The sequence below is a fragment of the Trichechus manatus genome, unplaced genomic scaffold (genome assembly GCF_000243295.1).
Source record: "Trichechus manatus latirostris isolate Lorelei unplaced genomic scaffold, TriManLat1.0 scaffold00002, whole genome shotgun sequence".
NCBI lineage: Eukaryota > Metazoa > Chordata > Mammalia > Sirenia > Trichechidae > Trichechus > Trichechus manatus.
This window is the reverse complement of record NW_004443938.1, coordinates 7,994,604-8,020,311: the sequence shown is the minus strand read 5'-3', so window position 1 is coordinate 8,020,311 and position 25,708 is coordinate 7,994,604. Positions and strand designations below refer to the sequence as shown.

The 25,708-nt window shown below is 42.0% G+C and overlaps 1 protein-coding gene and 1 pseudogene across 1 annotated transcript in view; both read left to right on the top strand.

The window, feature by feature from the left end:
- PACRG (parkin coregulated) overlaps nt 1-25,708 on the top strand; it is a 514,304-nt gene that overhangs the window by 183,269 nt on the left and 305,327 nt on the right. The window lies entirely within an intron of this gene.
- LOC111820063 (40S ribosomal protein S29 pseudogene) lies at nt 13,510-13,989 on the top strand (annotated as a pseudogene).

Here is a 25,708-nt window from a genome sequence, read left to right as displayed (position 1 = left end):
CAGTTTTCTCACTCCATTTGGTGCTTGGCTGAGTTCTTTATCTCTTCATTTGATGTTTTAGGGTTTCAGGATTGTTGTATTCTCTGTTTGGCTTAGTTTTTCGGAACTTTGCTGTGGAGGGACGGCGTGGTGTTCTGCCTAGAGCGCCATTTTGCTGGAACTCTCCACCTTCCATCTTCTTTTGATGCTTCCTGCCTCATTCAATTTTTTGCCCGTAGAATCCTTCAGTATTGCAACTTGATGCTTGAATTTTTAGTTCAGTTATTTTAGCTTGAGAAATGCCAAGCATGTACTTTGCTTTTGCTTTTATTTACTCCAGGTCTTTGCACATTTCACTGCAATACTTTACTTTGTATTCTCGAGCTGCTCTTTAGAATCTTCTGTTCAGCTCATTTACTTCATCATTTTTTCCCTTCACTTTAGCTACTCTGTGTTCGAGAGTAAGTTTCAGAGTCTCTTCTGGCATCCACTTTGGTCTTTTTTTTCTTTTTAATAACCTTTTGCTTTCTTCACATAGGATGTTCTTGATGTCATCCCACAACTTGTCTGGTCTTCGGTCATTAGTGTTCAGTGCATCAAATGTATTCTTGGGATGATCTATAAATTCAAATAAGATATATTCAAGGTCCTACTTTGGCTCTCGTGGACTTGTTTTAATTTTCTTCAGCTTCAACTTGAACTTGTATATGAGCAATTGATGGTTTGTTCTGCACTGCCTTCTTCTGACTGATGATATTGAGCTTCTCCATTGACTCTTTTCTCGGATGTAGTCGATTTGATTTCTGTGTATTGTATTTAGCAAGGTCCATGTGCAAAGTCATTGTTTATGCTGTTGAAAAAGGCATTTCCAGTGAATAAGTCATTGGTCTTTTAAAATTCTATCATGTGATCTCCGCCATTGTTTTTACCACCAGGATCATATTTTCCTACTAGTGATCCTTCTTCGTTTCCAACTTTCACATTCCAATCACCACTAATTATCAGTGCGTCTTCATTGCATGTTTAATCAATTTCATACTACAGAAGTTGGTAAGAATGTTCAACTTCTTCATCTTTGACATTAGTGGTTGGTGCTTAAATTTTAATAGTTACATAAATTGGTCTTACTTGTAGGCATATGGATATTATCCTATCACTGACAGCATTGTACTTCAGGATAAATCTTGAAATGTTCTTTTTGACAGTGAATGCATTTGATGAGGAAGAAGTTCTCCAGACAAGACTAGGTTGCCCCCAAGATAGCCCCCTACCCTGTACCATGTCTATTCTCCAGCTCAAGGGGTGGTGTTTTCCAGATTTTGTAGGAGTCTTTCTGAATAGTTCACTGGTATTTCCCATTTCTTCCAAGTATGATATTGTTACGTGACTTCTCCATGACATACCTTATTTTCTGATTTTTATAAAAGGGATAAGCTAGGTATAATTTGCTTCCCAGATCAATGACCGTGCAGTGGGGAGCAGAGAAAGGGAAGAAATGGGATTCATTTTTTGTCCACTGGAAGACTGAGAAAGAGCCACTTCTAGGAGTCTGAAAACCTCTTTGTTTTTTTCAATTTAGCATTATCAATAAGAAATCAGTGAGGAAAGAACCAATTCCAGAGTCTAGATTTTGTTTTTAATTCCTCACATCTGCCACCAGATTCAGCCACTTAATTTAGAAAATTGATGCCAGAGCTGTTTATAGAACTGGAAGTATTTCTCTAATGGTAGTTACTGTCAAGTTTACTCGGACTCATGGCGATCCCCTTGTGTTACATAGCAGAACTGCTCCATAGGATTTTCTTGGCTGTAATCTTTATGAAGTACATTGCCAGGCCTTTCTTCCACAGCACTGCTGGTTGGGTTTGAACTACCAACTTTTAGGTTAGTAATTGAGTGCAAACCTTTTGCGCCACCCAGAAATGTGTAATGATAACAGATTTGTATAATCCTCGAAATAAAATTCTTTAAATTGAATTTTCCATTAATTAATGATTTTAAAGATGAATATGGGATTTGGATAAAACATACTACCTACAGGAGCTAGTGACAATATTTTATGACATACGAATCACAGAAAAACTACAAAATGACAGTATCTCCATCTTTCCTAAATTTGACAGGAAACCTACATCTATCAAAGTTCGTTTTTCATTGAACACGATGTGCTAGCTATTCAGTTTGAATTCAAGACATGCAAAATTTATCAGTTCAAATATATTGGACATAGATATTATAATAAGTTGTAATATCTTTATATATACTAGGTAAAGTGAACTAATTTAAACTTCTTTAGATCTGTCTTTTCTATTAAACTCAAATATTTGTATAGTGTTTCATAAAGTCAGTAATATCAGGTCAAAATGTATTTCTTATTATTTCAGGTATAATATATTGCCTGATATTAAATTAAATCAGAAAACATATTTGATCCTAAAATATATTAAAATTTTTTACCATCTAGAAATTTGCTGCAAAAGATCTCTTTAAAGTGTTAAAAAACAAAGATATCACTTTGAGGACTAAGGTGCGCCTGACCTAAGCCATGGTGTTTTCAGTTGTCTCATATGCATGTGAAAGCCGGACAATGAATAAGGAGGACTGAAGAAGAATTGATACTTTTGAATTATGGTGTTGGTGAAGAATATTGAATATGCTATAGACTGCCAGAAGAATGAACAAATTTGTCTTGAAAGAAGTACAGCCAGAGTGCTCCTCAGAAGCGAGGATGGCAAGACGTCCTCTCACTTACTGTAGACATGTTATCAGGGGGGACCAGCTCCTGGAGAAGGACATCATGCTTGGTAAAGTAGAGGGTCAGCGAAAAAGAAGAGGACTCTCAACAAGATGAATTGACACAGTGGATGTAACAATGGGCTCAAACATAGCAGTGATTGTGAGGATGGTGCAGGACCAAGCAGTGTTTCTTTCTCTTGTACGTGGGGTCGTTATGAATTAGAGCTGACTCAATGGCACCTATCAACATCAACAACAAAAGAAAAACACTCATGGCTAGGAGAGCTGTTATCCTTCTTTAAATGTTGGCATCCAGTTTATTTATTTTTTTCCTGGATTGACTCTATCAAACTCATCACCTTAATAAACTTTAAGAACCAAGATCAGCATATAAGAGCATAAACTAATCACAAATTATGATCAAGCTATTTTGCACATAATTATGTACATAAAATTTGCACACAATGATGGATATAAAAACATCAGTGAAATATCAGTTACAGCTCCATGGAAAAGAAATTCTGAAAGCAGAGTGTGTAATCAGATTTTCACTATGCTTATAGTTTGTGCTGATATAATTATTAAACGCTAGTAATTATAGGGTCACTGTGAGTCAGAATCGACTCAACAGCACGCAGCAAGAGGCGTTGACTATAACATAAGTCATTGTGACGTAGTCTTAAAAAGTCATCAAAATACTAAGAATGTCTTTGCATCCTTCTTAAATCCATATTTGCTATCAGGTCTCTATGGGTGGAAAATTGACTCGAGGGCACCTAGCAACAACAAGAAAGTTTCAAAGGAGATGAAACTTTACCATTTCTATACTCATGCCTCATAAGTAAAGCATGGCACGCACACTTGCCACCTGAGTTTAAAAATCAAATGTAGGCAAATATAAAAAACGGAAAAACATTCCATCCAGGTGATTGTTACAGACGTTGATGGAGGCCTGATTGAGAGAGAGAGATGGTTACGGATCTGAATATTAATAGAGATGTGAATATAGACGTCATTTTGAAGCAGAGGACGGTACATAATTGAGGGGAGAGTTACCGTTTTTTTAAATTTCTTAACAATCCTTAGGTTTTATTTCCTTTTGACCTAACAAATATTTTATTGAGATTTTTTTCACTCCTTTCTTCCACTTTTAAAATATCTCTTTGCCTTTCCTGTTGTACATGGCACTATGTTTAGTTTACGAATGAGACTCAATTTCAGGCTACTCTGTGTGGTTTGCGACACACAGCATCTGTTCACACCAGTGAACCACATTCCCAGGAGCATGTCTTTAGATGGCTCTCTTTACAGAAGAGAAAGGGATTTACTAATAGTCGTGATCTGATAGGAGAGTGCCATCGCCCTTCGCTTCCATCCCCGATAGGCAACTGTTTTGTAAAATGATAGGGATTATCCTTCCATTTTTATATAGGCCAGTGTGTGTGTGTGTATGTGTGACCGTATCCCTCTTTCTTAGAAAAATGTTAGCATACTATACATTCTTCTGTTGTTATTGTTAGTTGCCACTGAGTTGTTTCTGACTCATGGCGACCCCGTGTACAACAGAGTGAAATGTTGCCAGGTCTTTCGCTTTCCTCATGATCACCAGCATGCTGAGTCCACTGTTGTCTTCTAACCTGCGGGGGTGTGGGGAGCTCACCATCCCGTACTATATCAGACAATATTCTATTGTGATCCACAGGGTTTTCCTTTGCTTTTATGGGAAGTAGATCACCTGGCCTATCTTCCTAGTCTGTCTTATTCTGGAAGTTCCACTTAAATCTGTCCACCATGGGTGACCCTGCTGTTATTTGAAACACCAGTAACATAGCTTCCTGCATCACAATGACATGCAAGCCACCACACTATGACAAAGGGATAGACGGGTGGTCTGTCATACTTTTCAAAATACTGAATTCTCCCCGTTTCACGTCTCCCACAGCATCTGATTGGAAGTAATATTCATGTACTTCATTTAATGGCTGTATGGCAATCAGCAAACTTATTCTCATTTCCACATGCTTTCCCTATCCACCTCCCTCCCATTTCTTTTTTATTTCTATTTTATCTCAATTTCCAAAAAAATATACATTCAATACTTTCTCCTTATTACTATCACTTATTCTCATTTTGACAGATAAGTACATACTTCATTCTCACCACCGATACTCACGGTAATGCCGCTCCAGACATGGTTCCTTGTCGGAATTTCTTTCTCTAGTAGAGTCCTCAGGAAGTTTTCATGGGAACAACATTCCCTGAGTTGTTGAATATTCCTTTAGTGTATTGAGACTTTATATTAGAAAGTTATTATGGCTGGATAGAAAATACTTAAGACATTTTTCCCTTGACTTACTTCATTGTCCTCTGACGTAAAGTATTATTTTCGAAAAGTTTGATGGCCATTAAGTGAATTGGTAATTGTTCCTTGATTTTATTATTTTTAGTTAAAGTCTAGTAATTTTACTAAAATGTGTCCCAGTGTGCGTTTTTCAGGGTTAAATTACCCAGGAATGTGCTCTGCCGTTTAAATATGTAGTTTTGAGCCCCCTGCCCCAGGAAAGTTTTCTTGAAATACAGTATTTTAGTACTTGTTCTGTTCCATTGACTTGGTTTCTTCTTTGGGGATTTATGTAGCTTGAGTCTATTTTCCTATCTTCATCGGTCACTTTCTCTAAAATCCTTTTTATCACTCTCTGTTGCTTTTTGTTATTGAACGTTTTCCTCCTTTCCATCTTCTGTTTCTTGTAAACTATTATCTGTTGTGATTATTCTTTCCTGTGTTCCTTCCAACTTAGGCTGCGTTTCTGGAGGTTTGAATCGTTTGCATATTAAATTCTTTTCTGAGTTCTATCACTTTGTTTTTTGATTTTTTCTAATTCTGATTTTTTTAAATTTTTTATGAATTTTAAACTTATTTTATCTCATTTTAAAATATTAGGTTACTGCTTTTTCTATTTAGGGTGTGTCTTTCTAGCATGCTGTCATTATCTATAGAGGCAGTGTTATGCCCTTGACTCTCTTTTTTATAATAATTTTGTGTGGGATTTGACAACATCCTGCTCTAGTTCTAGTGTTTTAGAAGGGAGCTATTGGGCAAGATGGCTTTTCTAGCTCTAAGGCTCTGGATATTCCTCTGCTATTGTCTCTACAAAGTGGTTAAAAAAATAATAATAACCTTTTGCTTTATATGATCCGCCTTCGCTCTTGTCTTTCCCTACTTTTAACTGGACGTTCTCTTTCCTTTGCGCCTTGTGCTGCTCAATTTAAATTCTGCTCCAGCACTTCCTTCTCAGTGGAGGGCTTTCTGCTGGGAGGGAACTGGTGATTATTTAGGTTCGACCCCTTTCCGCCCTCTCCTCGTTCCCTCTCTTGCCCTGCTTTTCTCTCCAGTATCTGTTGGTAGAGGTACAGTTCTCAGATTCAGGAGACACCGTGTTGCTTTCTGCTTCCTCCTGCACAGAAGCTGATACTGCGGAGGTCTCACAGCCGCCATGCTCGTCCCGCCCTCCTCATGGTTCGGTCCCTGAGAATACCTCGCGCACTATTTCGCTGTAGTGTTTGTCTACAGATTCTGGGTTTGTATCCTAGTTGTTTCATCTGTCAGTTTTTGCGAGGATTTAGGCTGACAACAGTCAACAGCCATGCCAATGCCAGATTGCCCTAATTCCTCCCCATTCTGCAAAAAGCAGCAGCTAAGCAGCGTCAAGTCTTCATTTTTTCAAGATAAATGAAAGCTGCCCAAGTAAAGCCAAGTGAGGACCACGGCCGTTTCAGATGTCTTTGGCAAGTTGTCTTTGTATTGGCAAGTGTAGGAATCCTTAGAGGACCCTATGATGGAAAATAATTACTAACAAACGAGTTGCCCTTCATTTCAGCTGTCAGGATAACAGTGCAAAGAAAACAGCATACTCTCAGTCTTCGCCGGTTCTGAGGATGGTGTGATCTTACGGGCAACTGCCAAGAGCACAGACCGGCTGTTGAAACATTTAATTAAAACAGTTTTGATAATTAGCACAACTTGTTTGTAAATGTGAAAATATTTCTTATGTGACTATGCCAGTCACCTTGTCAGTTTTGGGGGGGCGGGGGGGGGAGGGCAGGGAGAAATCCATCAACATACGGAGTTATGAACCAATTATTCAAAACACCAGGAATTGTTTTTGACTGTCCTCCATTCCTTGCCACCCTCATAAAAATAATAAAAATAAAATAAAAGCAAATGTACATACGTATCTCCCAGCTTGGTTTCTTCGTATAGTCTGAGGGGCAGAATGGTATGGTGTTTTAATGAAAGCTCATTTGGTTGCAAGTAAATAGAAATGAACCGAAACCAGTTTAAGCAGTGGATGTTTTACCAAGTGACTGCCTTGATTGCAACAGCCTGCGTTTAAACCACAGTTCTAGTATTTCGAAGCTACTACCTCTCAGTAATCTTTCTAAATTTGCCGTATTTTTACTTTTATTTACTAAAGAATAACAAATCACCCAGACAATCTTTTTTCCCTTCTCAGTATGTTTAGTACTGAAAGGTCCACTGCTTTCCAATGATCTTTTGCATTCCTACTGCACTCCTACTTTAGTATCATAACTGTTCGAAAAATGCTACATTTAGAAAAAGGAGCCCTCGCTGGCTCTTTATTGCCCAGTACCATCATCAGTCAACAAAATATCTACAATTCCCTCTCGCTGACTCCTCCAAACCCTTATTGCAGTTCCCGCGCCTCTGGTCACCCTCCTGCCTCCCTGAGCGGCTTCCCAGTCTGACCGTCTCACTGCGTGGCCCTTCCTCAAGCTTCCTGCCAGGCTCCACTCCTCTGCTGGCCGGGTCTGTGGGTACGTCCCAGGAGACGGCTCGCCCTCATGGTGAACTGTGCTTTCCCCCGTGAGCTGTCGCCCCAGCCCAGATTTCTCTCCTAAACTCCAAGCGCACACATCCAGAAACATCTCCGCTCCCCCGGTGTGGTGCATAGCAGCTGCTTCAGAGCTCGATATGTCCACGATGGAGTATGGCCTTCATCCCTCACCCGCCACCCTACGACCTCCGTCCCCCACCTGCCCCTGTCACCCCACAGATCTGTTCTCCACCTCGTTCCCCAACCAGGTTAAGTGACAGCACCATGCACAGAGTACCCAAAATAGAGACTGGGACTTACCCTTGACACCTACTCTTCCTCACCCCCACTTTTTTTTTAAATAATATTTTAGTATGTTTTTGGTGAAAGTTTACACAGAAAGTTTCCGTTTGACAACTTCCACACAAATTTCTCAATGCCAGTAGTGACATTTTTCACATTGTGCCAACATTCTCTTTGTGTTCTGGTTGTTCCATTTGTACTACTCTAGTTTCCCTGCCCCCCAATCTTCTCATCTTTGCTTTGGATGAAACGTTGACCTTTTGGACTTACACAGATTTTTTTTTTTTTTTTTTTTTTTTTAGTAGAGCACCTATCTAACGGGCAATATCCTTTATGTTTGTGTCACTTTGCTTTTCTGCCAAAAGTTCACCCTCACATTTAAACCCTTGACTCTGACCTTTAACTTCTCTTTCCTACGTATCTCTCAGATGTGTCCTCTCCTTACCATCTCCACTGACCCCCGAGGTTCAGACCACATTGACTGATGCAATAATCCACTAGTCGTAGATGTCATAGATATACATTATCCGATTTCCCATCCCCCGTTTAACATTTTTCCATTTCCTTCCTAGTGGAATAAACTCCTAACAAGGTCCTTCAGAATCTGACCCCTTCCTTTCCGTCCAGCATTGTGTCTCATCATTGCCCCCGATGTCCAGCCTGAGCCTGGGCTGCCCCCCACCCCCGAGGCAACACTCTCTAACACTTCTGCCTTTGCACCCCTGCTGCCTCTGCCTGGGATGCCCTCCTGCCTCCAGGAAGGCACCATGGGCTCCTCAAGATGCCTGCCCCGTCCTTCTCAGTTAGAATCCCTCCTGTGTGCTCTCCCATCCACCCTTAACTCTGGTATTTTCGTCCTCTGCAGGAGAGAAACTGTCGCACTTGTCATTCTATCCCCGGTGCTTTCCATAGTTCTTTATTCCTAGTTAGCCCCTCATTGCCATCACTTTTTTTAAGCTACAGTGTTTCCAACTATGAAATGGGGATCGTCATTGGACCAATCGTGTAGGGTTTTGTGAGGGCTAGTCACGTATATATAAATGACTTAACACAGTGCTTTGCATAGAGTAAACCAAAAACCAAACCCAATTCCGACTCATAGCAACCCTATAGGATAGAGTAGAACTGCCCCATAGAATTTCCAAGAAGCACCTGGTGGATTCGAACTTCAGACCTTTTGGTTAGCAGCTGTAGCTCTTAACCACTGCGCCACCAGGGTTTCCTTGCATAGAGTAAGCACTCCATAAAGGCTACCGAAAACTAGTTGTCCTCGAGTCTACTCTGGCTCATAATGCCCCCACGTGTGTCAGAGTAGAACTGGGTTCCACAGGGTTTTTGATGGCTGATTGTTTGAAAGTAGATCACCAGGCCTTTCTTCCAAGGCATCTCTGGGTGGACCCCAACCTCCAACATTTTGGTTAGCAGCTGAGCCCTTAACCTTTTGCACCACCCAGTAAATGCTAGGCCTTATTATAATAATAATATCAGCAATAACAATAAAAGTCACTGCTGAATAATTTAACAAGAGAATAAATGCACACAGATCTTTTTCGCAGGTCTGACATGCTCTCTGGAGTTATCACATCCATTTTGAATTTGAGTAAATCTTTAACTGTAAACTTTCTCAAAAATCATTAATTCCTATGTGCATCACCTTCAGTACCCACCCGTCCCAGCCCTATCTACTCACACGGTACAAATTATGCACATCATCGGTGTTCAGAGTATCCTCACTGACCCTTGCTCCGGCCCACGTCTTCTTCTCTCGCCCTGACTGAGAAGGTAGTCCAAGGGAGATGCAACTCTTCTTGCTTACCATTCATTAGTAAGCATGTCCACTTAGGGAAAAATGGCCTGGTTTGTTATGTCAGATTCTATATAATGATTTTTTTTTTCATTTTTGAAATAAATTGTGTATTTAATTTCGTGTTGACATTATCTTGCTATAAAAATCTATTTTAACATACCACATTCACAGTGTTTCCTTTTAATACTTTTTAATTTTATTGTAACATTATCTAATTATAAACAATCAATTTTAATATCCTCAAATATTGGAGTTCTTCTCTCAAGAGTTCTTATTTTTTAAGAGTAGTTATGTGCAACCAGCTACTGTATTTCTGCTGGTGCGGCATTTTTAATAAGCTCATCTGTGCCCTACAGCTAGATAAAGGCCTGTTGCTGGTTACGGGATGGAAAACGGACCCGAACCATTTGAAGGAAGGAGGGGATAGAGACTCATTCAACCTTCAACACATGGTTGTTGAGCACATACTATTGTGCTCAATAATGTGCACTCTGTTGGGAATTTCATGATGATCAGGACAGCCTTAGCCCCTGCTCTCATGGAATTTACAGCCTAGTGGGGCAGACAGATAGTAAACAGATAAACACTTTGTTTAGTTTAATAATTGCAGGCTGTGGTACCTCCCCTATTGTTGGTGTGTTCTGTCGAGTCAGTTCTGACTCACAGCACCCTCATGTGACAGAGGAGTACTGCCCCACAGGGTTTCCTAGGCTGTAATCTTTACAGAAGCAGATTGCCAGGTCTTTCTCCCACAGAGCAACTTGGTGAGTTCAAACCGCCAACCTTTTGGTTCGCAGCTGAGCGCTAACCATCGTGACACCAGGGCTCCTAATATCTCCCCTCCAGGAAGAAGATGCACACTGTCTCCGGCAAGGTCTTTGTTCCCTCACAGTCATACTGTGTTTCGACTTTGCATTCTTTTGCTTGTGAAGGTGTTGGATTCAGATGGCAGGTGCCACTGCCTGAAGTGACAGCGGACACCTTGTGGCATGATTGCACGGATTAGCCTAGAAAGTGTATGACTGCTGTGGGTCCATGGCTGTAACATGGAGATGGAGTGGCCTGAGGTTGTGACAGGGAGGCATGGGGCTCCATGTCGTGGGGGGTTCAGTAGCACTCACTTCTCACTGACCCAAATATCTCAGGAAGCCCAGACAGCCAACTAAGCAGGCTCCCTGCCAGTTTTAATTCCCTGCTCCAGTATCTCGTCTGTGATTATGCGTGATGGAGTGAACCATAGCACTGAACCCACACATACGGGTACTGTCTGCCCCTTCCTCACTGCACTCCACGTCCTAAAAATCTGCACCAAGTCAGGGAGTCGGGAGTAAGGAAATTTCCCCCCATTCGCCCCAGACCGTGGTTTACTTATAATAAATAGATGCCAGATTTGTTTACCTGATTTCCTTCTTCCCTTTCTTTGATACTTTCATTCTAAAAAGAGGGAAAAAGCGAGGCATTTCTGGGAGCATCGTCGTTCTGAACTGCTACCAGTCTCCACAGTCTTTCCTGATTTTTTTTCGCAGTTTTCCTCTTTTACTTACCACATCATTACACATCATCTCGGTCTTGTTTCCAAGTGAAAAAGTTAACATGTGTGCTTCACCTTCCAAACGGCTCTTTTTCTTCAGCAATTTTTCGATGCTTAGGACAAACCACTGTTTTAAGCAAACTACTTTGTGTGATTTTGAGAGTAAAATGTGCATGAAGATTTGCTGCGGGCATTAAAATCAGTCTAACTAGGTTTATTTTCCCTTTAAATTTAAAGTTTGTGACTTTGCTTTTGATCTGTGGGGAAAAGAACCAGGTGGGGGTGAGACCCCAGCTCCCTTGGGGTTTGGGGTCCATTGTCTCTTTCACTAGCAGCTTCCAGGGTGGGGCCACGAGACGGGTGTAGTGGACGGGGGGCATGCCTACAGGGGTCTCCCCAACACGCATGCAGCCAGACGCAAGTGAAGAGCTGAAAATGAATTTGGCAAATGCAGAGTAGATGTCCAAGGTAGACAACAGCAGGGAAAAAAAAAAAAAAAACCCTGCTTTTTTAAAAAAAAAAAAAAAGTTTGATAACCAAATCCACTGCTGTCGAGTTGATTCTGACTCATAGTAACCCTATAGGACAGAGTAGGACTGCCCCATAGGGTTTCCAAGGCTGTCGTCTTTACAGAAGCAGACTGCCACATCTTTCTCCCCCACCGTGGAGCAGCTGGTGGGTTCCAACTGCCCACCTTTCAGTTAGCAGCCGAGTGGTTTAACCACTATGCAGTCAGGGCTCCTTACCAATTTGATGAGGGTGAACAAAATAAAAATTTATCTCTGATAGACTTCAGATATCAGAATCCAGAGAGAAGAATTATACGTGTTTAGCCAGCTGCAGCTTCTGTCCTTCAGATTCGACAAAAGCTGGTAAACCTTTCTGCCCCCTCCCGGCGTGTCTCCCACTTAGGAAATAAAGGGTGTTCAGAATGACGGTGGAAGCCACCGCTCTCACGTGCTCTCACGGGTAGTGACTGTTCTTTGTCTGATCACAGATATTACTGAAGGTCGGATTTTCCTGCTGCAGTCTGACGATTACTGTTGTATAGAACGTGGCCTTTCTCGTGGCTGCATTGCTTTCATAGAACCCTTTTGCAGAATGATTAATAACGTGTAGTAACATTAAGCAAGAAAGTGCACAATAGAAAAGAAATATGAGAAAATGGGTGGCACAAACGATGATGCACTCGCTACTACCGAAAGGTTGGTGGTTTGGATCCCCCCAGAGGTGCCTTGGAAGACAGGCCTGGTGATCTCCTTCTGAAGGATCACAGCCATTGGAAACTCCATGGAGCACAGTTCTACTCTGACACATATGGAGTCGCCATGAGTTGGAATTGACTTGATGGCAACTCGTTTGTTGGTAGATTAGAAAGGTATGTGAGAAAATATGTTTAGAACACTTCAGACTCTTGCTGTTACCCTTGTATGGTGGCCTTGATTCTGTGTGGCAAGAGAGGAGTGAGGGTTCCCCTTAGGTGCTCGCCCTACCCCCCGAAGAGCTGCTCCCCTGGGAGAATCTACCGACTTGATTGTGAGTTCCTGAGAGGAGGGCTGGGCCTGTCTTGAATCCAGAGCACCTAGTTAGGGCACTCAGGAGGCACTCAGTATTTGTTGGACAATGAAATACAGGGTTACATAACCAGAATACTTCAGGAAGAAGGCATGCATCCATGCACAGAGAGAGGCCGAGTCAATAGAAGTTGTCTGGGCAAGTTTAGGATAATCTAGAAGCTGGGATGAGGAGACCCAAAGCTCTTTCCCAGACAAGTCTTCTGCAGGCTGTCTGTTGGGACTGTACACATCCTGGAAGTACCAGGGTAGGTCCTTTCTCGTCAACACTGGGCGATATGTAAGGTTATTCTCCTGTGCTTCCTGTGAAAGCAAGACCTCAAGACAAAGAATGAGGCCAAAAGCCCATGTGCCTTGCATCTTTTAAACAGCTACAGTGGATGTGAGTGGAAATGCATATAGCTTGAAGATGAGAAATTTATTTTTTACCTGGCGCTGGAAATAGAGTGTGGCTCCAGCTGCATCTGTTTGTTTCATACAGACTCCGCTGGCAGGCCGTTCTGCATTTATCTGAGGTTTGCAGGCCATCTCTTCTCAAGGTTCCTCTGACTGCTCTGGCCTTCCCCATCCTTTAATACCCAGCAGATCTAATTTCTGTACAGTATCACATTTGTTACACGGAAAATGATGCCGTATTTCGTGATGCAAGTAAATTGAGAAGTATTTACTAAAATCTGGAAACATTTCTCTCTTTAAAAAAATCACTGTTTGCACCTTTTTCCTTGGTGCATCCCTTAAAGCAAGATGGGTCATCAGCAGCTCTACTGGAGTCACCCTCGAAAATTCGGCCAGGGTGCCTGCTCTTGCCGCGTGTGCTCAGACCGGCACGGTCTGATCCGGAAGTACGGCCTCAATATGTGCCCGCAGTGTTTCCGTCAGTATGCGAAGGATATAGGCTTCATTAAGTTGGACTAAGTGATCTTCCTTGAATGGAGTATCCAAGACATCTGCACAACAAAAGAAACAGTGCTCTAGCTCTTTGTATATAAAATAAAAAATCTTCAACTGTGACTTCTAATGTGAATGGAATAATAAATTGGTTATAAACTTTTTTTTCTTTTTTTTAAAAAAAATCACTGTTTGAAAGTCTCAGCTGAATGTCTGAAATAAATCTAATGCATCTTTGTTATGGGAGCATTTGCAAGGTGATTCTTGGTTTACTTTTTTTTTTTAACCTCACGTTCTTAGAAGAGAGTCTGATGTGCTCTTCTAGGACTTCAGCCCCCTGATTCTCCCCTCAGTCTCTGCAGGAGACAACAGCCCAACCCATGGTTAGACAGAAGCTTGTCTGGACTTCCCCTAGCAGATGTCATGTCCAGCGTAGCAAAGAGTAATTTAGAAGTGGCTTCCGTAAAGCTTCCTCCTGGACTTCCATGGCCACTCAGGGATGACAAACCAAAAGTGAGGAGGTGGTGGGTGTTCATCTGATGGTACACAGCTCAGGGCGGCTCCTTTCAGGTGGGGACCATGGCCCTGTTGTCACCCAGCTCCTCGCCCATACCTCCTGGAGTGTAGGTGCTCAGTGGGGGTTGGAGAGATGGATGTCTGGGGGCGTATGCACCAGTGGTGCTTCTCTTGGCCCTGTCCTCCCCAGCGCAGAGTCATTTCAAACATGTTTGTTGAAGCTTGTGAAAACTCGCCGTTAACAAGCATTCATGGATGTGCATGTATACATGTATTCTACGCTTGACCCGGTTAGAAGCAGCACAGTGGTGGAAGAGATGCATTTTCTTCTGGGGCCTTTCTCTGCTCATTGGGGTCCTTCCTCTGTGTCTACATCATCGCAGCTTAGGTGACGCTCTCAGTGATCCTCACCTAGAAGATCACACTTCCTCCTTGCTGATCTGCTACCAGAATGGTTATAGACCCCACCTTCACCAAAGTTGAAGTGATCATGTTACTCTCCTGTTTCAGCTTCTTCCATGGCTTCCCGCCCATGCCTGCAGAAGAAATGGCAGACATGGAGCGGTATCATCAATCACACCTGTGTGCACAACCAAGCAGTGGGGTGCTTTTTCTAACAGAGCCCAGAAAGGGCCTCAGAAGCATCAAACAAAGCTTCAGATAGCCACCATCAAAATGTGCAAGTGAAATTCTTTGCCATTTCTGGACTACAGATTAAAGTCCTAACCCTTTATGCTGGTACACAAGATCTGCCTACCTTTTAAGCCTCCTCTTATGCCACTTTCATGATGCACCTTGTTAATTCTCTTCATCTTTGCTCAAGATACTTCCTCTCCCTTAGTGGCTTTGATGCACCCTCCCCCGCAGCTAGCAGTTAGATCCTTGATCACATCGTCTTCAAGGCTGTGTTTACATCCTGCCTCCTCTAAGAGGACTTTCCGGCTACCATCAGAATCACTCTTCTTCTCCCTTATCCTCATTAACAGTTTTGTTCCTTCCATTGTAGCCCTGATGCCATTCTGCTGTAACTTACTGATGGCCGAGTTTGTCTTTTTTACTAGTCTGTAAGCCCCTGAAAGGTAGGGATATGTCTTATTCCTCTTTGTGTCTCCAACTGGGCCTAGCATGGTGCTCTGTGTATACATCCAAAACTTTGTTTTTTTTAATTAGCTATATACATTTCATTGACTAAAATTACATTTTTGGACAATCTAAATACCATCAAGCAAATAATATTGTATCAGTTTCCTAGGGCTGCCGTATAAAGTACCACAAACTGGGAGGCTTAGAAGAACAGAAGTTGACTGTCTCATGGTTCTGGAGGCTAGATGTCTGATTTCAGGGTATCAGCAGGGCCATGTTTTCTCCAAAGGCTCAAGGGGAAGATCCTTTCTCGTCTCTCCTAGCTTCTGGTAGCCCTAGGCATTCCTTGGCTTGCAGCTGCAGCCTAACTCCTTCTTCACATGGGCATCTTCCCTCTGTCTGTCTCTATGTGTCTCTTCTCCTCTTTTAAGGATACCACTCGGATTGGATTAAGACCCACCATACTCAGGTATGACCTCGTGTTGATGGATATCATCTTCAAAGACCCTATTTCCAAACATGGTCACATTCACAATTACAGGGCTTAGGACTTCAACATAAATTTTTGGGGGACACAATTCGATCCATAGGAAATATCATTAAAGAATCCAACAAATTGCCTAAGTCCAACATCTTTCCTGGTTATGCTGAGTCTCTCTGTGACTTCCACTCCAGCAGTCAAGAACTCAGCCCCCAACAGCATAAACATAGGAGATTAAGCAACACAGGATTCCATGGTGCCTTAGGTTTTAAGCTTAAATCCAGGCCAGTGCAGCCACATAGACCTGTACCTTCTTGTTCAGGATATAAGAGTATTTCCCATTAATTACCTCCAAGATATTCAATCAAGGATAAAGAAAATAACTGAAGCCATTAAGGTAAATTAGCTGCTGTAACAAAAAACCCAAGAACATACACACACACAAAGCAAATCTTCTTTCTCACTCTGTAAATTCGGTCATTAGTGTTCAGCATATCAGATCTGTTCTTGAGATGGTCTCTAAATTCAGGTGGGATATACCAAGGTCATACTTTGACTCTTGTGGACTTGTTCTAATTTTCTTTGGCTTCAACTTGAACTTGCATATGAGCAGTTGAGGGTCTGTTCCACGGTCAGCCCCTGGCTGTTCTGAGCGATGATATTGAGCTTTTCCCTTGTCTCTTTCCACAGATGCAGTCTGATTCCTTTATATTCCATCTGGCAAGGACCATGTGTATAGTCACCGTTTATGTTGTTAAAAAAGGTATTTGCAATGAAGAAGTGGTCGGTCTTGCAAAATTCTGTCGTGATCTCTGGTGTCGTTTCTGTCACCAAGGTCATAGTTTCCAACTACTAATCCCCCTTTGTTTCCAACTTTCACATTCCAATCACCAGTAATTATCAATGCATCCTGATGGCATGTTCTATCAGTTTCAGGCTGCAAATGTTGGTAAAAATCTTCAATTTCTTCATCTTTGGCCTTAGTGGTTGGTGTGTAAATTTGAGTAATAGTCATATTAACTGATCTTCCTTGTAGGCATATAGATATTATCCTATCCCTGACAGCATTGTATTTCAGGATAGATCTTGAAATGTTCTTTTTGACGATGAATGCAAGGTCATTCCTCTTCAAATTGCCATTCCCGGCACAGTAGACCATATGATTGTCTGATTCGAAATGGCCGATAACAGTCCATTTCAGCTCACTAATGCCTAGGATATTGATGTTTATGCATTCCATTTCATTTTTGATGATTTCCAGTTTTCCTAGATTCATACTTCATACATTCCACGTTCTGATTATTAACGGACGTCTGCGGCTGTGTCTTCTCATTTTGAGTCACACCACATCAGCAAAGGAAGATCCCAAAAGCCTGACTCCATCCACGGCATTAAGGTTGACTCTACTTTGAGGAGGCAGCTCTTCTCCAGTCGTATTTTGAGTGCCTTCCAACCTGAGGGGCTCATCTTCCGGCACTATATCAGATAATGTTCTGCTGCTATTCGTAAGGTTTTTGTTGGCTAATTCTTTTCAGAAGTAGACCACCAGGTCCTTCTTCCTAGTCTTAGTCTGGAAGCTCAGCTGAAACCTGTCAGCCATGGGTGACCCTGCTGGTATTTGAATACCAGTGGCAAAGCTTCCAGCATCACAGCAACACGCGAACCCCCACAGTACAACAAAGTGACAGATGCCTGGGGGACAGAAGCCACAGGAAACTAATGTACCAGCTTTTCAAGTGTGGGTGTCTCATGGCCTATTGTTGGCTATGTTTCCAACTCCTCTAGGTTACTGCTTTTGGCAGACACTTTTAGTGGCCTTCCCCATCAACTATTCTTTTCTTATCTCCAGGGCACAAAGATAGAATAAGCCAGTTGTGGTAGATACATGTATTGCCAGTAACTGGCTTAAGAAGGAGCTTTTGACTCCATTCTAAGGGTGAAAAAAGAGAAGACTTATTTCTAAGAATGTTTTCTTACCTCTTAAGAAGAGACAAAGGAAAAAGTTGTTCTTTTTTTTTCTGCTTCTGGATGCAACCATGTCTGGTTGTGATTCCTGGAGCTTCTGCAGCCATTTTGTGATCAGGAGGGGAGCTGGCTGACCCTCTACAGGTGGCATAGAGGAATACTGGAGACAACCTGGCTCCTTGATGATACTGGTGAACCACTCGATTAACCAGCCAACTGTGGAATTGCCCTAACTTCTTGATTCATGCAGCTCAACACAACCTACCTAATGCAACTGAGAGCAGGCATCTGTTAACCATAGCTTCGGACCTTCGGGTAGTAATGAGGAGGCAGCAGGAAAGTAATTATGAATGAGAGAAGGTGAAAGGAAAAGAACCAGGTAAATGACAGATGCCAGAGATTTTGTTCAAGTAGGAGGATTAGTTTCAGTGACTTCAATAATACAAACTTTTTTTATTCATTTCTTGGTTTGCATTTTCATGTTTCTTTTTATATTCATTTTTACTCAATTTAGAGTGATCTAAAGGAGATAAAATCTTGTTCTGATTTAAAATGCCTAATTAGAAATAAATGTGTGTCACTTCATATTAAACTAACTTGTGCACTAGAGGATCAGGGCATTCAGGCAAGAGTCTGAAAACCTTGTAGATTGGTATGATCAACCAAGTTATATGATAAACAAAACAAACACATTGCCTTCTAGTTGATTCCCTACGGGGAAGTTCTGCTCTATACTATAGGGTCCCTATGAGTTATATGATAGATATAAATGCAAATTCTTATATGAGAAATTTATTCTCCAAACATATAAAATTAGCCAGTAACGCTATTAAGATGTTGTAAGCCACAAAGAACAGCTCCTTATTTTCTGATTTGTTAAGGGCGTCTAAATTCTGAATTCATCTTTCATTCGATAGATGTCAGTGCCTGCTTTGCTGCTGCTGGCTTGTGAGAGCTGATTGTGGCATCCCTTCCCCACTCCACATTCAGGGATTTAGAATTTGTAGCTTGAAATTGTCCGTGGTAGAAGTGTTTACACCAGGAAAATCAGCAAATGTGACTAATCAGAACCAGTTGTTAAGCATTTGCCAGCACACCACAGGGGACACTGACAGGATGACATGTCTACCCTCATGGACAATTTCAACTGGAATAACTTCGGGTAGTGCCTTCTCTTGAAACAAAATGTAACAATATGATCAATATTTTAATTTGCTAAGTCAGTCTGCTCAAATTAGGTGCTCATGCTGATAGTGCATTCCAAGACTGAAGCCTTAACTACCTGAAGAATTCAAGATTGTTTTGTTCAAATTTTTCTTTTCTATGTTTTTTGAACCTCTCTACGTACGAAAATTTTAAACTCAAGAATTCGCGTTAAAGAATTTCTTAGTCCTCTCCTCGCCTTCTTCCCAAGCCTTAAAGAGAGTTGTAGCATCAGTCGATGCTGTACTGAGCCTGACAAACAGTGCCATTCTAGAAACCGCTAGGCTGCATATTGTGGGTCACAATACACAACCCTGGAACAAGGCAGGATCTAGTAGACCTAATAATCTTGCCCTTGTTTGACACATTTCATGACCTGAGAGTGCAGGAGATAAAATGAAATCAAAGGCCCCTTTCAGTGGGAAAAAAGGAACAATGAGCCTAAATAAGTTAGGATTGATGAGTGGGCAATTCAATCACTTTCTGCCTTTGGGCAAGTCATTTGACCGTAAATGGGATTTTGGCTCTCACTTGTGAATCAAAAGGGGATTGAAATGAATGATTTAAAGTCATGCAAAAATGACTTGGTACTCCCAGATGACTAAATCCGGGAGGTCTGAAACCAACAGTTGCTTGACATATTTTGCAGAAATTTCCAGAAAAACACACTTAAATAGAGGACATTTGATGCAGAGAGGGTGGAGTAAATGAACTAATAAAGAGCAATTTTTTCCTTCATTTACTCCTTCCTTCCTTCCTGCCTCCCCCCCTCCCTCCCTCCCTCCCTCCCTTCCTCCCTCCTTCCCATTCATCCACCCAGGTCTATGTGACAAACCCTGTGCCATGTTAAGTTCTGGGCCAGATATAAAGAGAGACAGACCTAATGAGAGAGGCAGATTGTAAACATGTGTACATGTGTGTTGGGGGCGGTGGTAGAAATGAACACCTCAGATGTACAAAACATTGTAACCGTCTTTATTGTTTCTAACTGTTCTCTCTGGCTTTAGAGACTCCATTTCCACTCATGAGACCTGAGAAGTGGGTAGGAGAGGTGGGGGAGAGTGATTTAAATTCAGTCTCTTTTATTTAAGATAATATCAGCAGCAAAACTAAATCTATTTTTAGCAGATACTTAGTGCTTCGCTTCCTGTACTCCTTTCTCTCCTTCCTAGTTGGCATCGTCTGGGTGAAGGGAAAAGCTTAGACGGCCTCTTACTAGCTGGGTAGAGTATCTGCTATCAGCTTCATGTTGTCCTCGCTCCTGCAGACTCTCAGCTGGGCTTGTAGGCCATTTCAGATAGTCTTTGGACATGGACCTCTATCCTTGTATCTGTTGTTGAGGTGTCCATGGGTGGAGTTAATTCTGGTCTGTTCTCTTAGCATTGATAGCACATGATGATTGCTTCTGAAGCTTAGCTACTGGCTTTACCAGTTGTCATCGAATCAACTCCCACTCATGGCGGCCCCATGTTTGTAAGAGTAGAACTGTGTCCCGTAGGGTTTCATTGGCTGATTTTTTGGGAATAGATCACCAGGCCTTTCTTCTGAGATACCTCTGGAAGGATGCAAACCTCCGGCCTTTTGGTTAGCAGCCAAGTGTGTTAACCGTTTGCACCACCCAGGAACTCCTAGCTACTGGTTAGACTCCCCAGACTCAGCTCACTTTGGTGCCACTGAGAGTCAGCCACGTCTCCTATCCTGTCCCTGGCTTTGAGCTGTCACCTCCAATCTCTGATGTGACTTGAGACATCCCTGGGCTATGCCCTGAGAAACAAACTGCAACAACCCACCACTATTCTTTACCAATATTCTCATTTCCCTCAAGCTTCTCTAGTGTTTACCACACACACACACGCACGCACACACACACACAGGATTTCCTCCCTGAGTGGGAGAATCTGGGATTGTAATGGCTGACCACTCACTCTTCACTTCCTGCTCCCCTACCTCCACTGCCCCTTTCTGTCTGGGAGGCACCTCCTTTATGTCACACCTTTCTGTGTCCCTACTCAGTCTGCAAGTCCAACCAGAAAGGCAACAGTAGATCTAATTCAAACGACTGAATAGATAAATATTTGGGTACACATGTAATAATTGTACATGTAATATGATGTGTCTACTGCTAGAATAGTAAAAGAAAGTGATCGTAACAGTGATTAACATTAACAGGCACTGTTCTAGATGGTTTCTATGAATCAACTAATGTATTATTTACAACAGACTGTTGAAGTATATACTGTAATTATCCCCATTTGTAAGGAAACGGAAGTGACTTAGTCAAGGTCATACAAACAATTAGTGGCAGAGACAGGGGAAGAACTTGAACTTAGGCTCCAAAGCTACATTCTTAACTACTATTACGTGGAAGGGAAGCAACTTTTAAAGAATTTCATAAAGAATAAATAGATGTACATCAAAATAGAAAAAAATAGGAAGGTGTTCTAGGCAGACAAAAAAGCAGAACATATTCCACAAAGAGCGAAATATTTGGTGTAACCAGGTCTTAGATTGCAAGGGAGGAATGTCAGACCATGAAGCTGGAAAGGCGATGTGGGCACAGAGTCTGAAGAACCAAATATGCCATGGTAAGGAGTGGGATACGCCTGTAAAGCACAGGGAAGAACTGTCTGAAGATCAGTGACATGGTCAGACTATCTTTTCAAAAAGCTGGACCAGCCACACACTGAAGACTGAGCGCGAGAGGAGAGGGACTGGTGTCAGGGAGGTAATCTGTCATTCATTCATTCATTCATTCTTTCTACAAACACAAGGCGGCCTGTATTCCCGGAGTTGATGTGAAATGTCATAGGTCGAACAGTGGAGGGGCCATGCCATCCAGGGCTCACGGTGTAGTGAGAGGGACAGAGTGCAAACAAGGCAGGACATGCCCAAGTAGAGGGATCTACAAGATGTGCTGGTGATCCGGAGGCTCAGTTCTCCCAAGAACGGGCGGGGAGGGCTCTCAGAGCTGAGTGCAGAGGCAGCTTCCATGGAAACTGGAAACGCTCGGGACGTAGTCCGATTTCAGTAAGTTGGACTCTAGGGTTATGGATCTCCTGTGCATAATGTCCTGGAAGTTGCTAATGAAAAGTAAACACTGTGTGGATTTGCATCCCAGCTACCTTAGTTAACTGTGTTTGTTGCACAGTCAAGTGTGTATTCAGCAACCATGTGTTTCAGAATATTTGATTTCCCCCCACGCTCTGTCAGAATAATCCATTGATTCAGTAGACTTTGATTAAAATTCACAGGTGGCAGGTGGTACGAGGTGTCAGAGGTGACCCAAACATTGTCCTTTTCCTTACGGAGCATACAAACATACGTCCATATACCTTTTTGCAGTGGAAACATGGCAATGTAACAACCTGTCTAAGTGATGATATAAAATTAATCACAAAAGGCAGTAAGCACAAAGCCTGAGAACCCAGGAGCAAAGGTGATTCAAGAAACAGATAAAGGGCAGAAGAGCAAAGCACATCCTCAGTGGCAATGCTTGGTCTTCTCTAAAGAAACTGTCTTAACAGGTATGGAGAAAGCAGGATTCCCGGGAAGAAGAGAGATGCTGGTTCTGCAAATTGGATGAGAATAGTGAGAATGACCTTTCCTGCTGGGTGGTTTTGAATTTTCTATGTAACGTTCCCTGAATTAAAGGAAATACCATTATTCTACATACTAACAAGTTCAGTCTGTCTTATGACAAAGAGAACAAACAGTAACATTAAACATTCTTAAATCTTGTGATTTAAGATACTTGTTTCTAGAATTACACCTGCTCTACAGACTGTGTAGTTCTCCACGTGTCATTGGTATACAGATCTAAAATGTCACAGTAACTTCATTGCAAATATTTTGTTTGCTATAGAAGAAGTGCACTTAGGTGTATGGCCAAATGGTCAACTCTGAAAACAGAAGTTCTACTAGACAGATCATAGTTTTTCATTAAAAAGGGGCAAGTGTCTTAACTGACAAATACAGTATCGGTAAACTTTACGCGCTGTTACTTAGTCAGCTTATAAACATATCCATCGTCACTTTATAAACATTAACTTACTGTCTATACTTGAATAAAATGCATTTAAGAAAGTACAATGCTATTATAATTAAGATGAAATTCTCAGCATTTTATGGTTTTATCCCCTAGATTTATTTTATACCATGCAAACTCAAAAAAGATGGTGTCATTTTCTGCAAAGATATTCTGCCCTGTTTCAAAGTTCCTTGAATCGCTGGCCACCTTTGATGCGTGCCCGACTTTAACCTGTAAGCTCTCTAGACACAGTGTTCTGAGTCCTTCACCAATGACTTCTGTTCTTCAATCACTTTAAATAAAATGACAGAGGGACCAGAAGACTTAAGAAAATGCTGGCATACCAAAAAGAAGAGTTTCTTTCTCTACAAAGGGAACAAAGTAAAATTTAAAGGATACAGAAAATACAGAGAAAGTACACTGACCATTGTAGTTTATAAAGAATTTACTCAAGTAATGGAAATATCAGAGGACGCCTTCACAGTTGTTGGGTGGCTTTCCTTTATTGGTCCCTTCTGTTACCCAGGCACTGTTCTTGGTTTTTGACATGTATTAACTCACAGCCTTCCTTGAGCCACCTGGTCCTCCACGTCTGCGGTTTGCCGGCCCAGGCAGAGGCCTGGCAGGGCTGACGGATTTGGGAGGCAGGAGCGTGATCCTTGTAAGAGGTGATAACAGGTCTCTCTAATGAGCTCATTCAAGTCCCTTTGTAAATATTTCTACCCCCTTGGGGGAAAAGTATTTTTAAAAGTCATCTTAAACTGAACTGAGGCCTCTAGACATCACTGCTTTTGTTTGCCTCGTTCCCAAAGTACAATTCCAGACTCAGCCTGGCACAGAGGGCCCCTCCTGCCTCTCCAACATCACCTGCCAGCACATCCCAACTCAGGACACTTCAGTCTAAGCTCACCACTGTCTCCTGACATTGCTGTGCCCGTGCTCACCTCAGTGTCTCTGCTCAAGGCGTATCCCTTGCCCCGAACGCTCATCCCATCTCATCTTACCAGATCTTCCAAAGTCCCCCTCCCAGTGAGACCTGTCCTATTCATTCCAGCCCACATTCTGTCTCCTTTTCCTAAACCAGGGATTCTCTCTCTAGCCTTGGTCTATATGACTCACTTGGCTTTTAATCATGCACTACCTTGAAATTTTACTTAGCTTTTTGTGACTATTATTTTACCTTCAGAGAGCAGAGAGGAGATGAACATCATTTAGCACATTATCTCATTTAATCTTGATTATACTCCTGTGAATTAGGTATCAGCAAAGGATGAACTAAGCCCCAGAGAGGTTCAGTAACTTTCCACCAGCCGCAGAACTGGAAAGTGACCCAGCTCACTACACAGGAGAGATAGATTCGAACCAGGTCAGCCGAAGCTCAAACCCAGTCTGCTCGCCACAAAGGAGTATGTCATTCGTTTATCCATCCTTTCATTCAGTCAACGAACTGGCAATATTAAAATATTGATCTAAGGAAATAACTCTTATTTCTTTGAACACACTGTCACTTTTTCCCTACCCACCAACTCTCCCAATCTCTCCCTAACACTCTATACGACACTGTACCGTAGATATTTCTCTTAGTTTACTAGTGCTGCTCTAACAGAAATACCACAAATGGATGGCTTAAAAGAACAGAAATTCATCTTCTCACAGTTTAAGAGATTAGAAGTCCAAATTCAGAACGTCAGCTCTAGTGGAAGGCTTTCTCTCTCTGTCTCTCTGTAGGCTCTGGGGGAAGATCCTTGTCTCTTCCAGTTCTGCAGCCCCAGCGTTCCTTGTTCCTCGTTTGCTTGGCAATCTTCCTGTGGTATCTGTTTTCTCCATTTGTGCTTGCTTGTCTCTGTGCTGCTCCCAGAAGGCATTAGGTTAGGACATACCCTGCAATGATAGGGCCTCATTATCCTAACAAGGAAAACCTGATTTCCAAATAGGATCACTGCCACAGGTATGTTGTTGTTTTTAGGTGCCCTCAGGTCGGTTCCAACTCAGAGGGACCCTACGTACAACGCAGCAAAACCCTGCCCTGGCCCACACCATCCTCCCCATTGGTGTTATGCTTGAGCCCATTGTTCTAGCCACTGTGTCAGTCCATCTCATTGAGCGTCTTCCCCTTTTTCTCTGACCCTCTACTTTACCAAGCACAATGTCCTTCTCTAGGGAGTGGTCCCTCCTGATAACTTGTCCAAAGTATATGAGACAAAGTGTCTCCATCCTTACTTCTAAGGAGCATTCTGGCTGTACTTCTTCCAAGACAGATTTGTTCGTTCTTTTGGCAGTCTGTGGTGTATTCAACATTCTTCGCCATAGGTATAGGGGTTAGGATTCCAACACATATTTTTGGGATACACAATTTAATCCATAACAGTATTGTAGCTTATTCAGTATATTTTTTTGCATTAGTTTCCTAGGTGAAACGTGATGGTGTAATATAGGAAATTCTGAATATAAAGGATTTTAAGTTTGTGACTAATCCCTGCAAAATATATGCACAGCAAGATTATATGCTGAGATAAGAGACAGCCTATACTACTACCATAATTTATTCTTAAAATTGTTTCATGGAATTAACTTCTCCTGAATTAATCCTCCCAATTCTAATTATTTGGTTGAGTGTATTAAAGTTCAGAGTACATAATCTAATTCAGATACAGTTTTTGTGAAATACTGTCATGTTTTACAATTAATACCAGTGGTAAAAGCCACAAATAATCTCTTTCTAACTCTGTCTCAGTTCCTAAAACTCTGCCCTTTCCAGCCCTATGTACTTTCCATTCTGT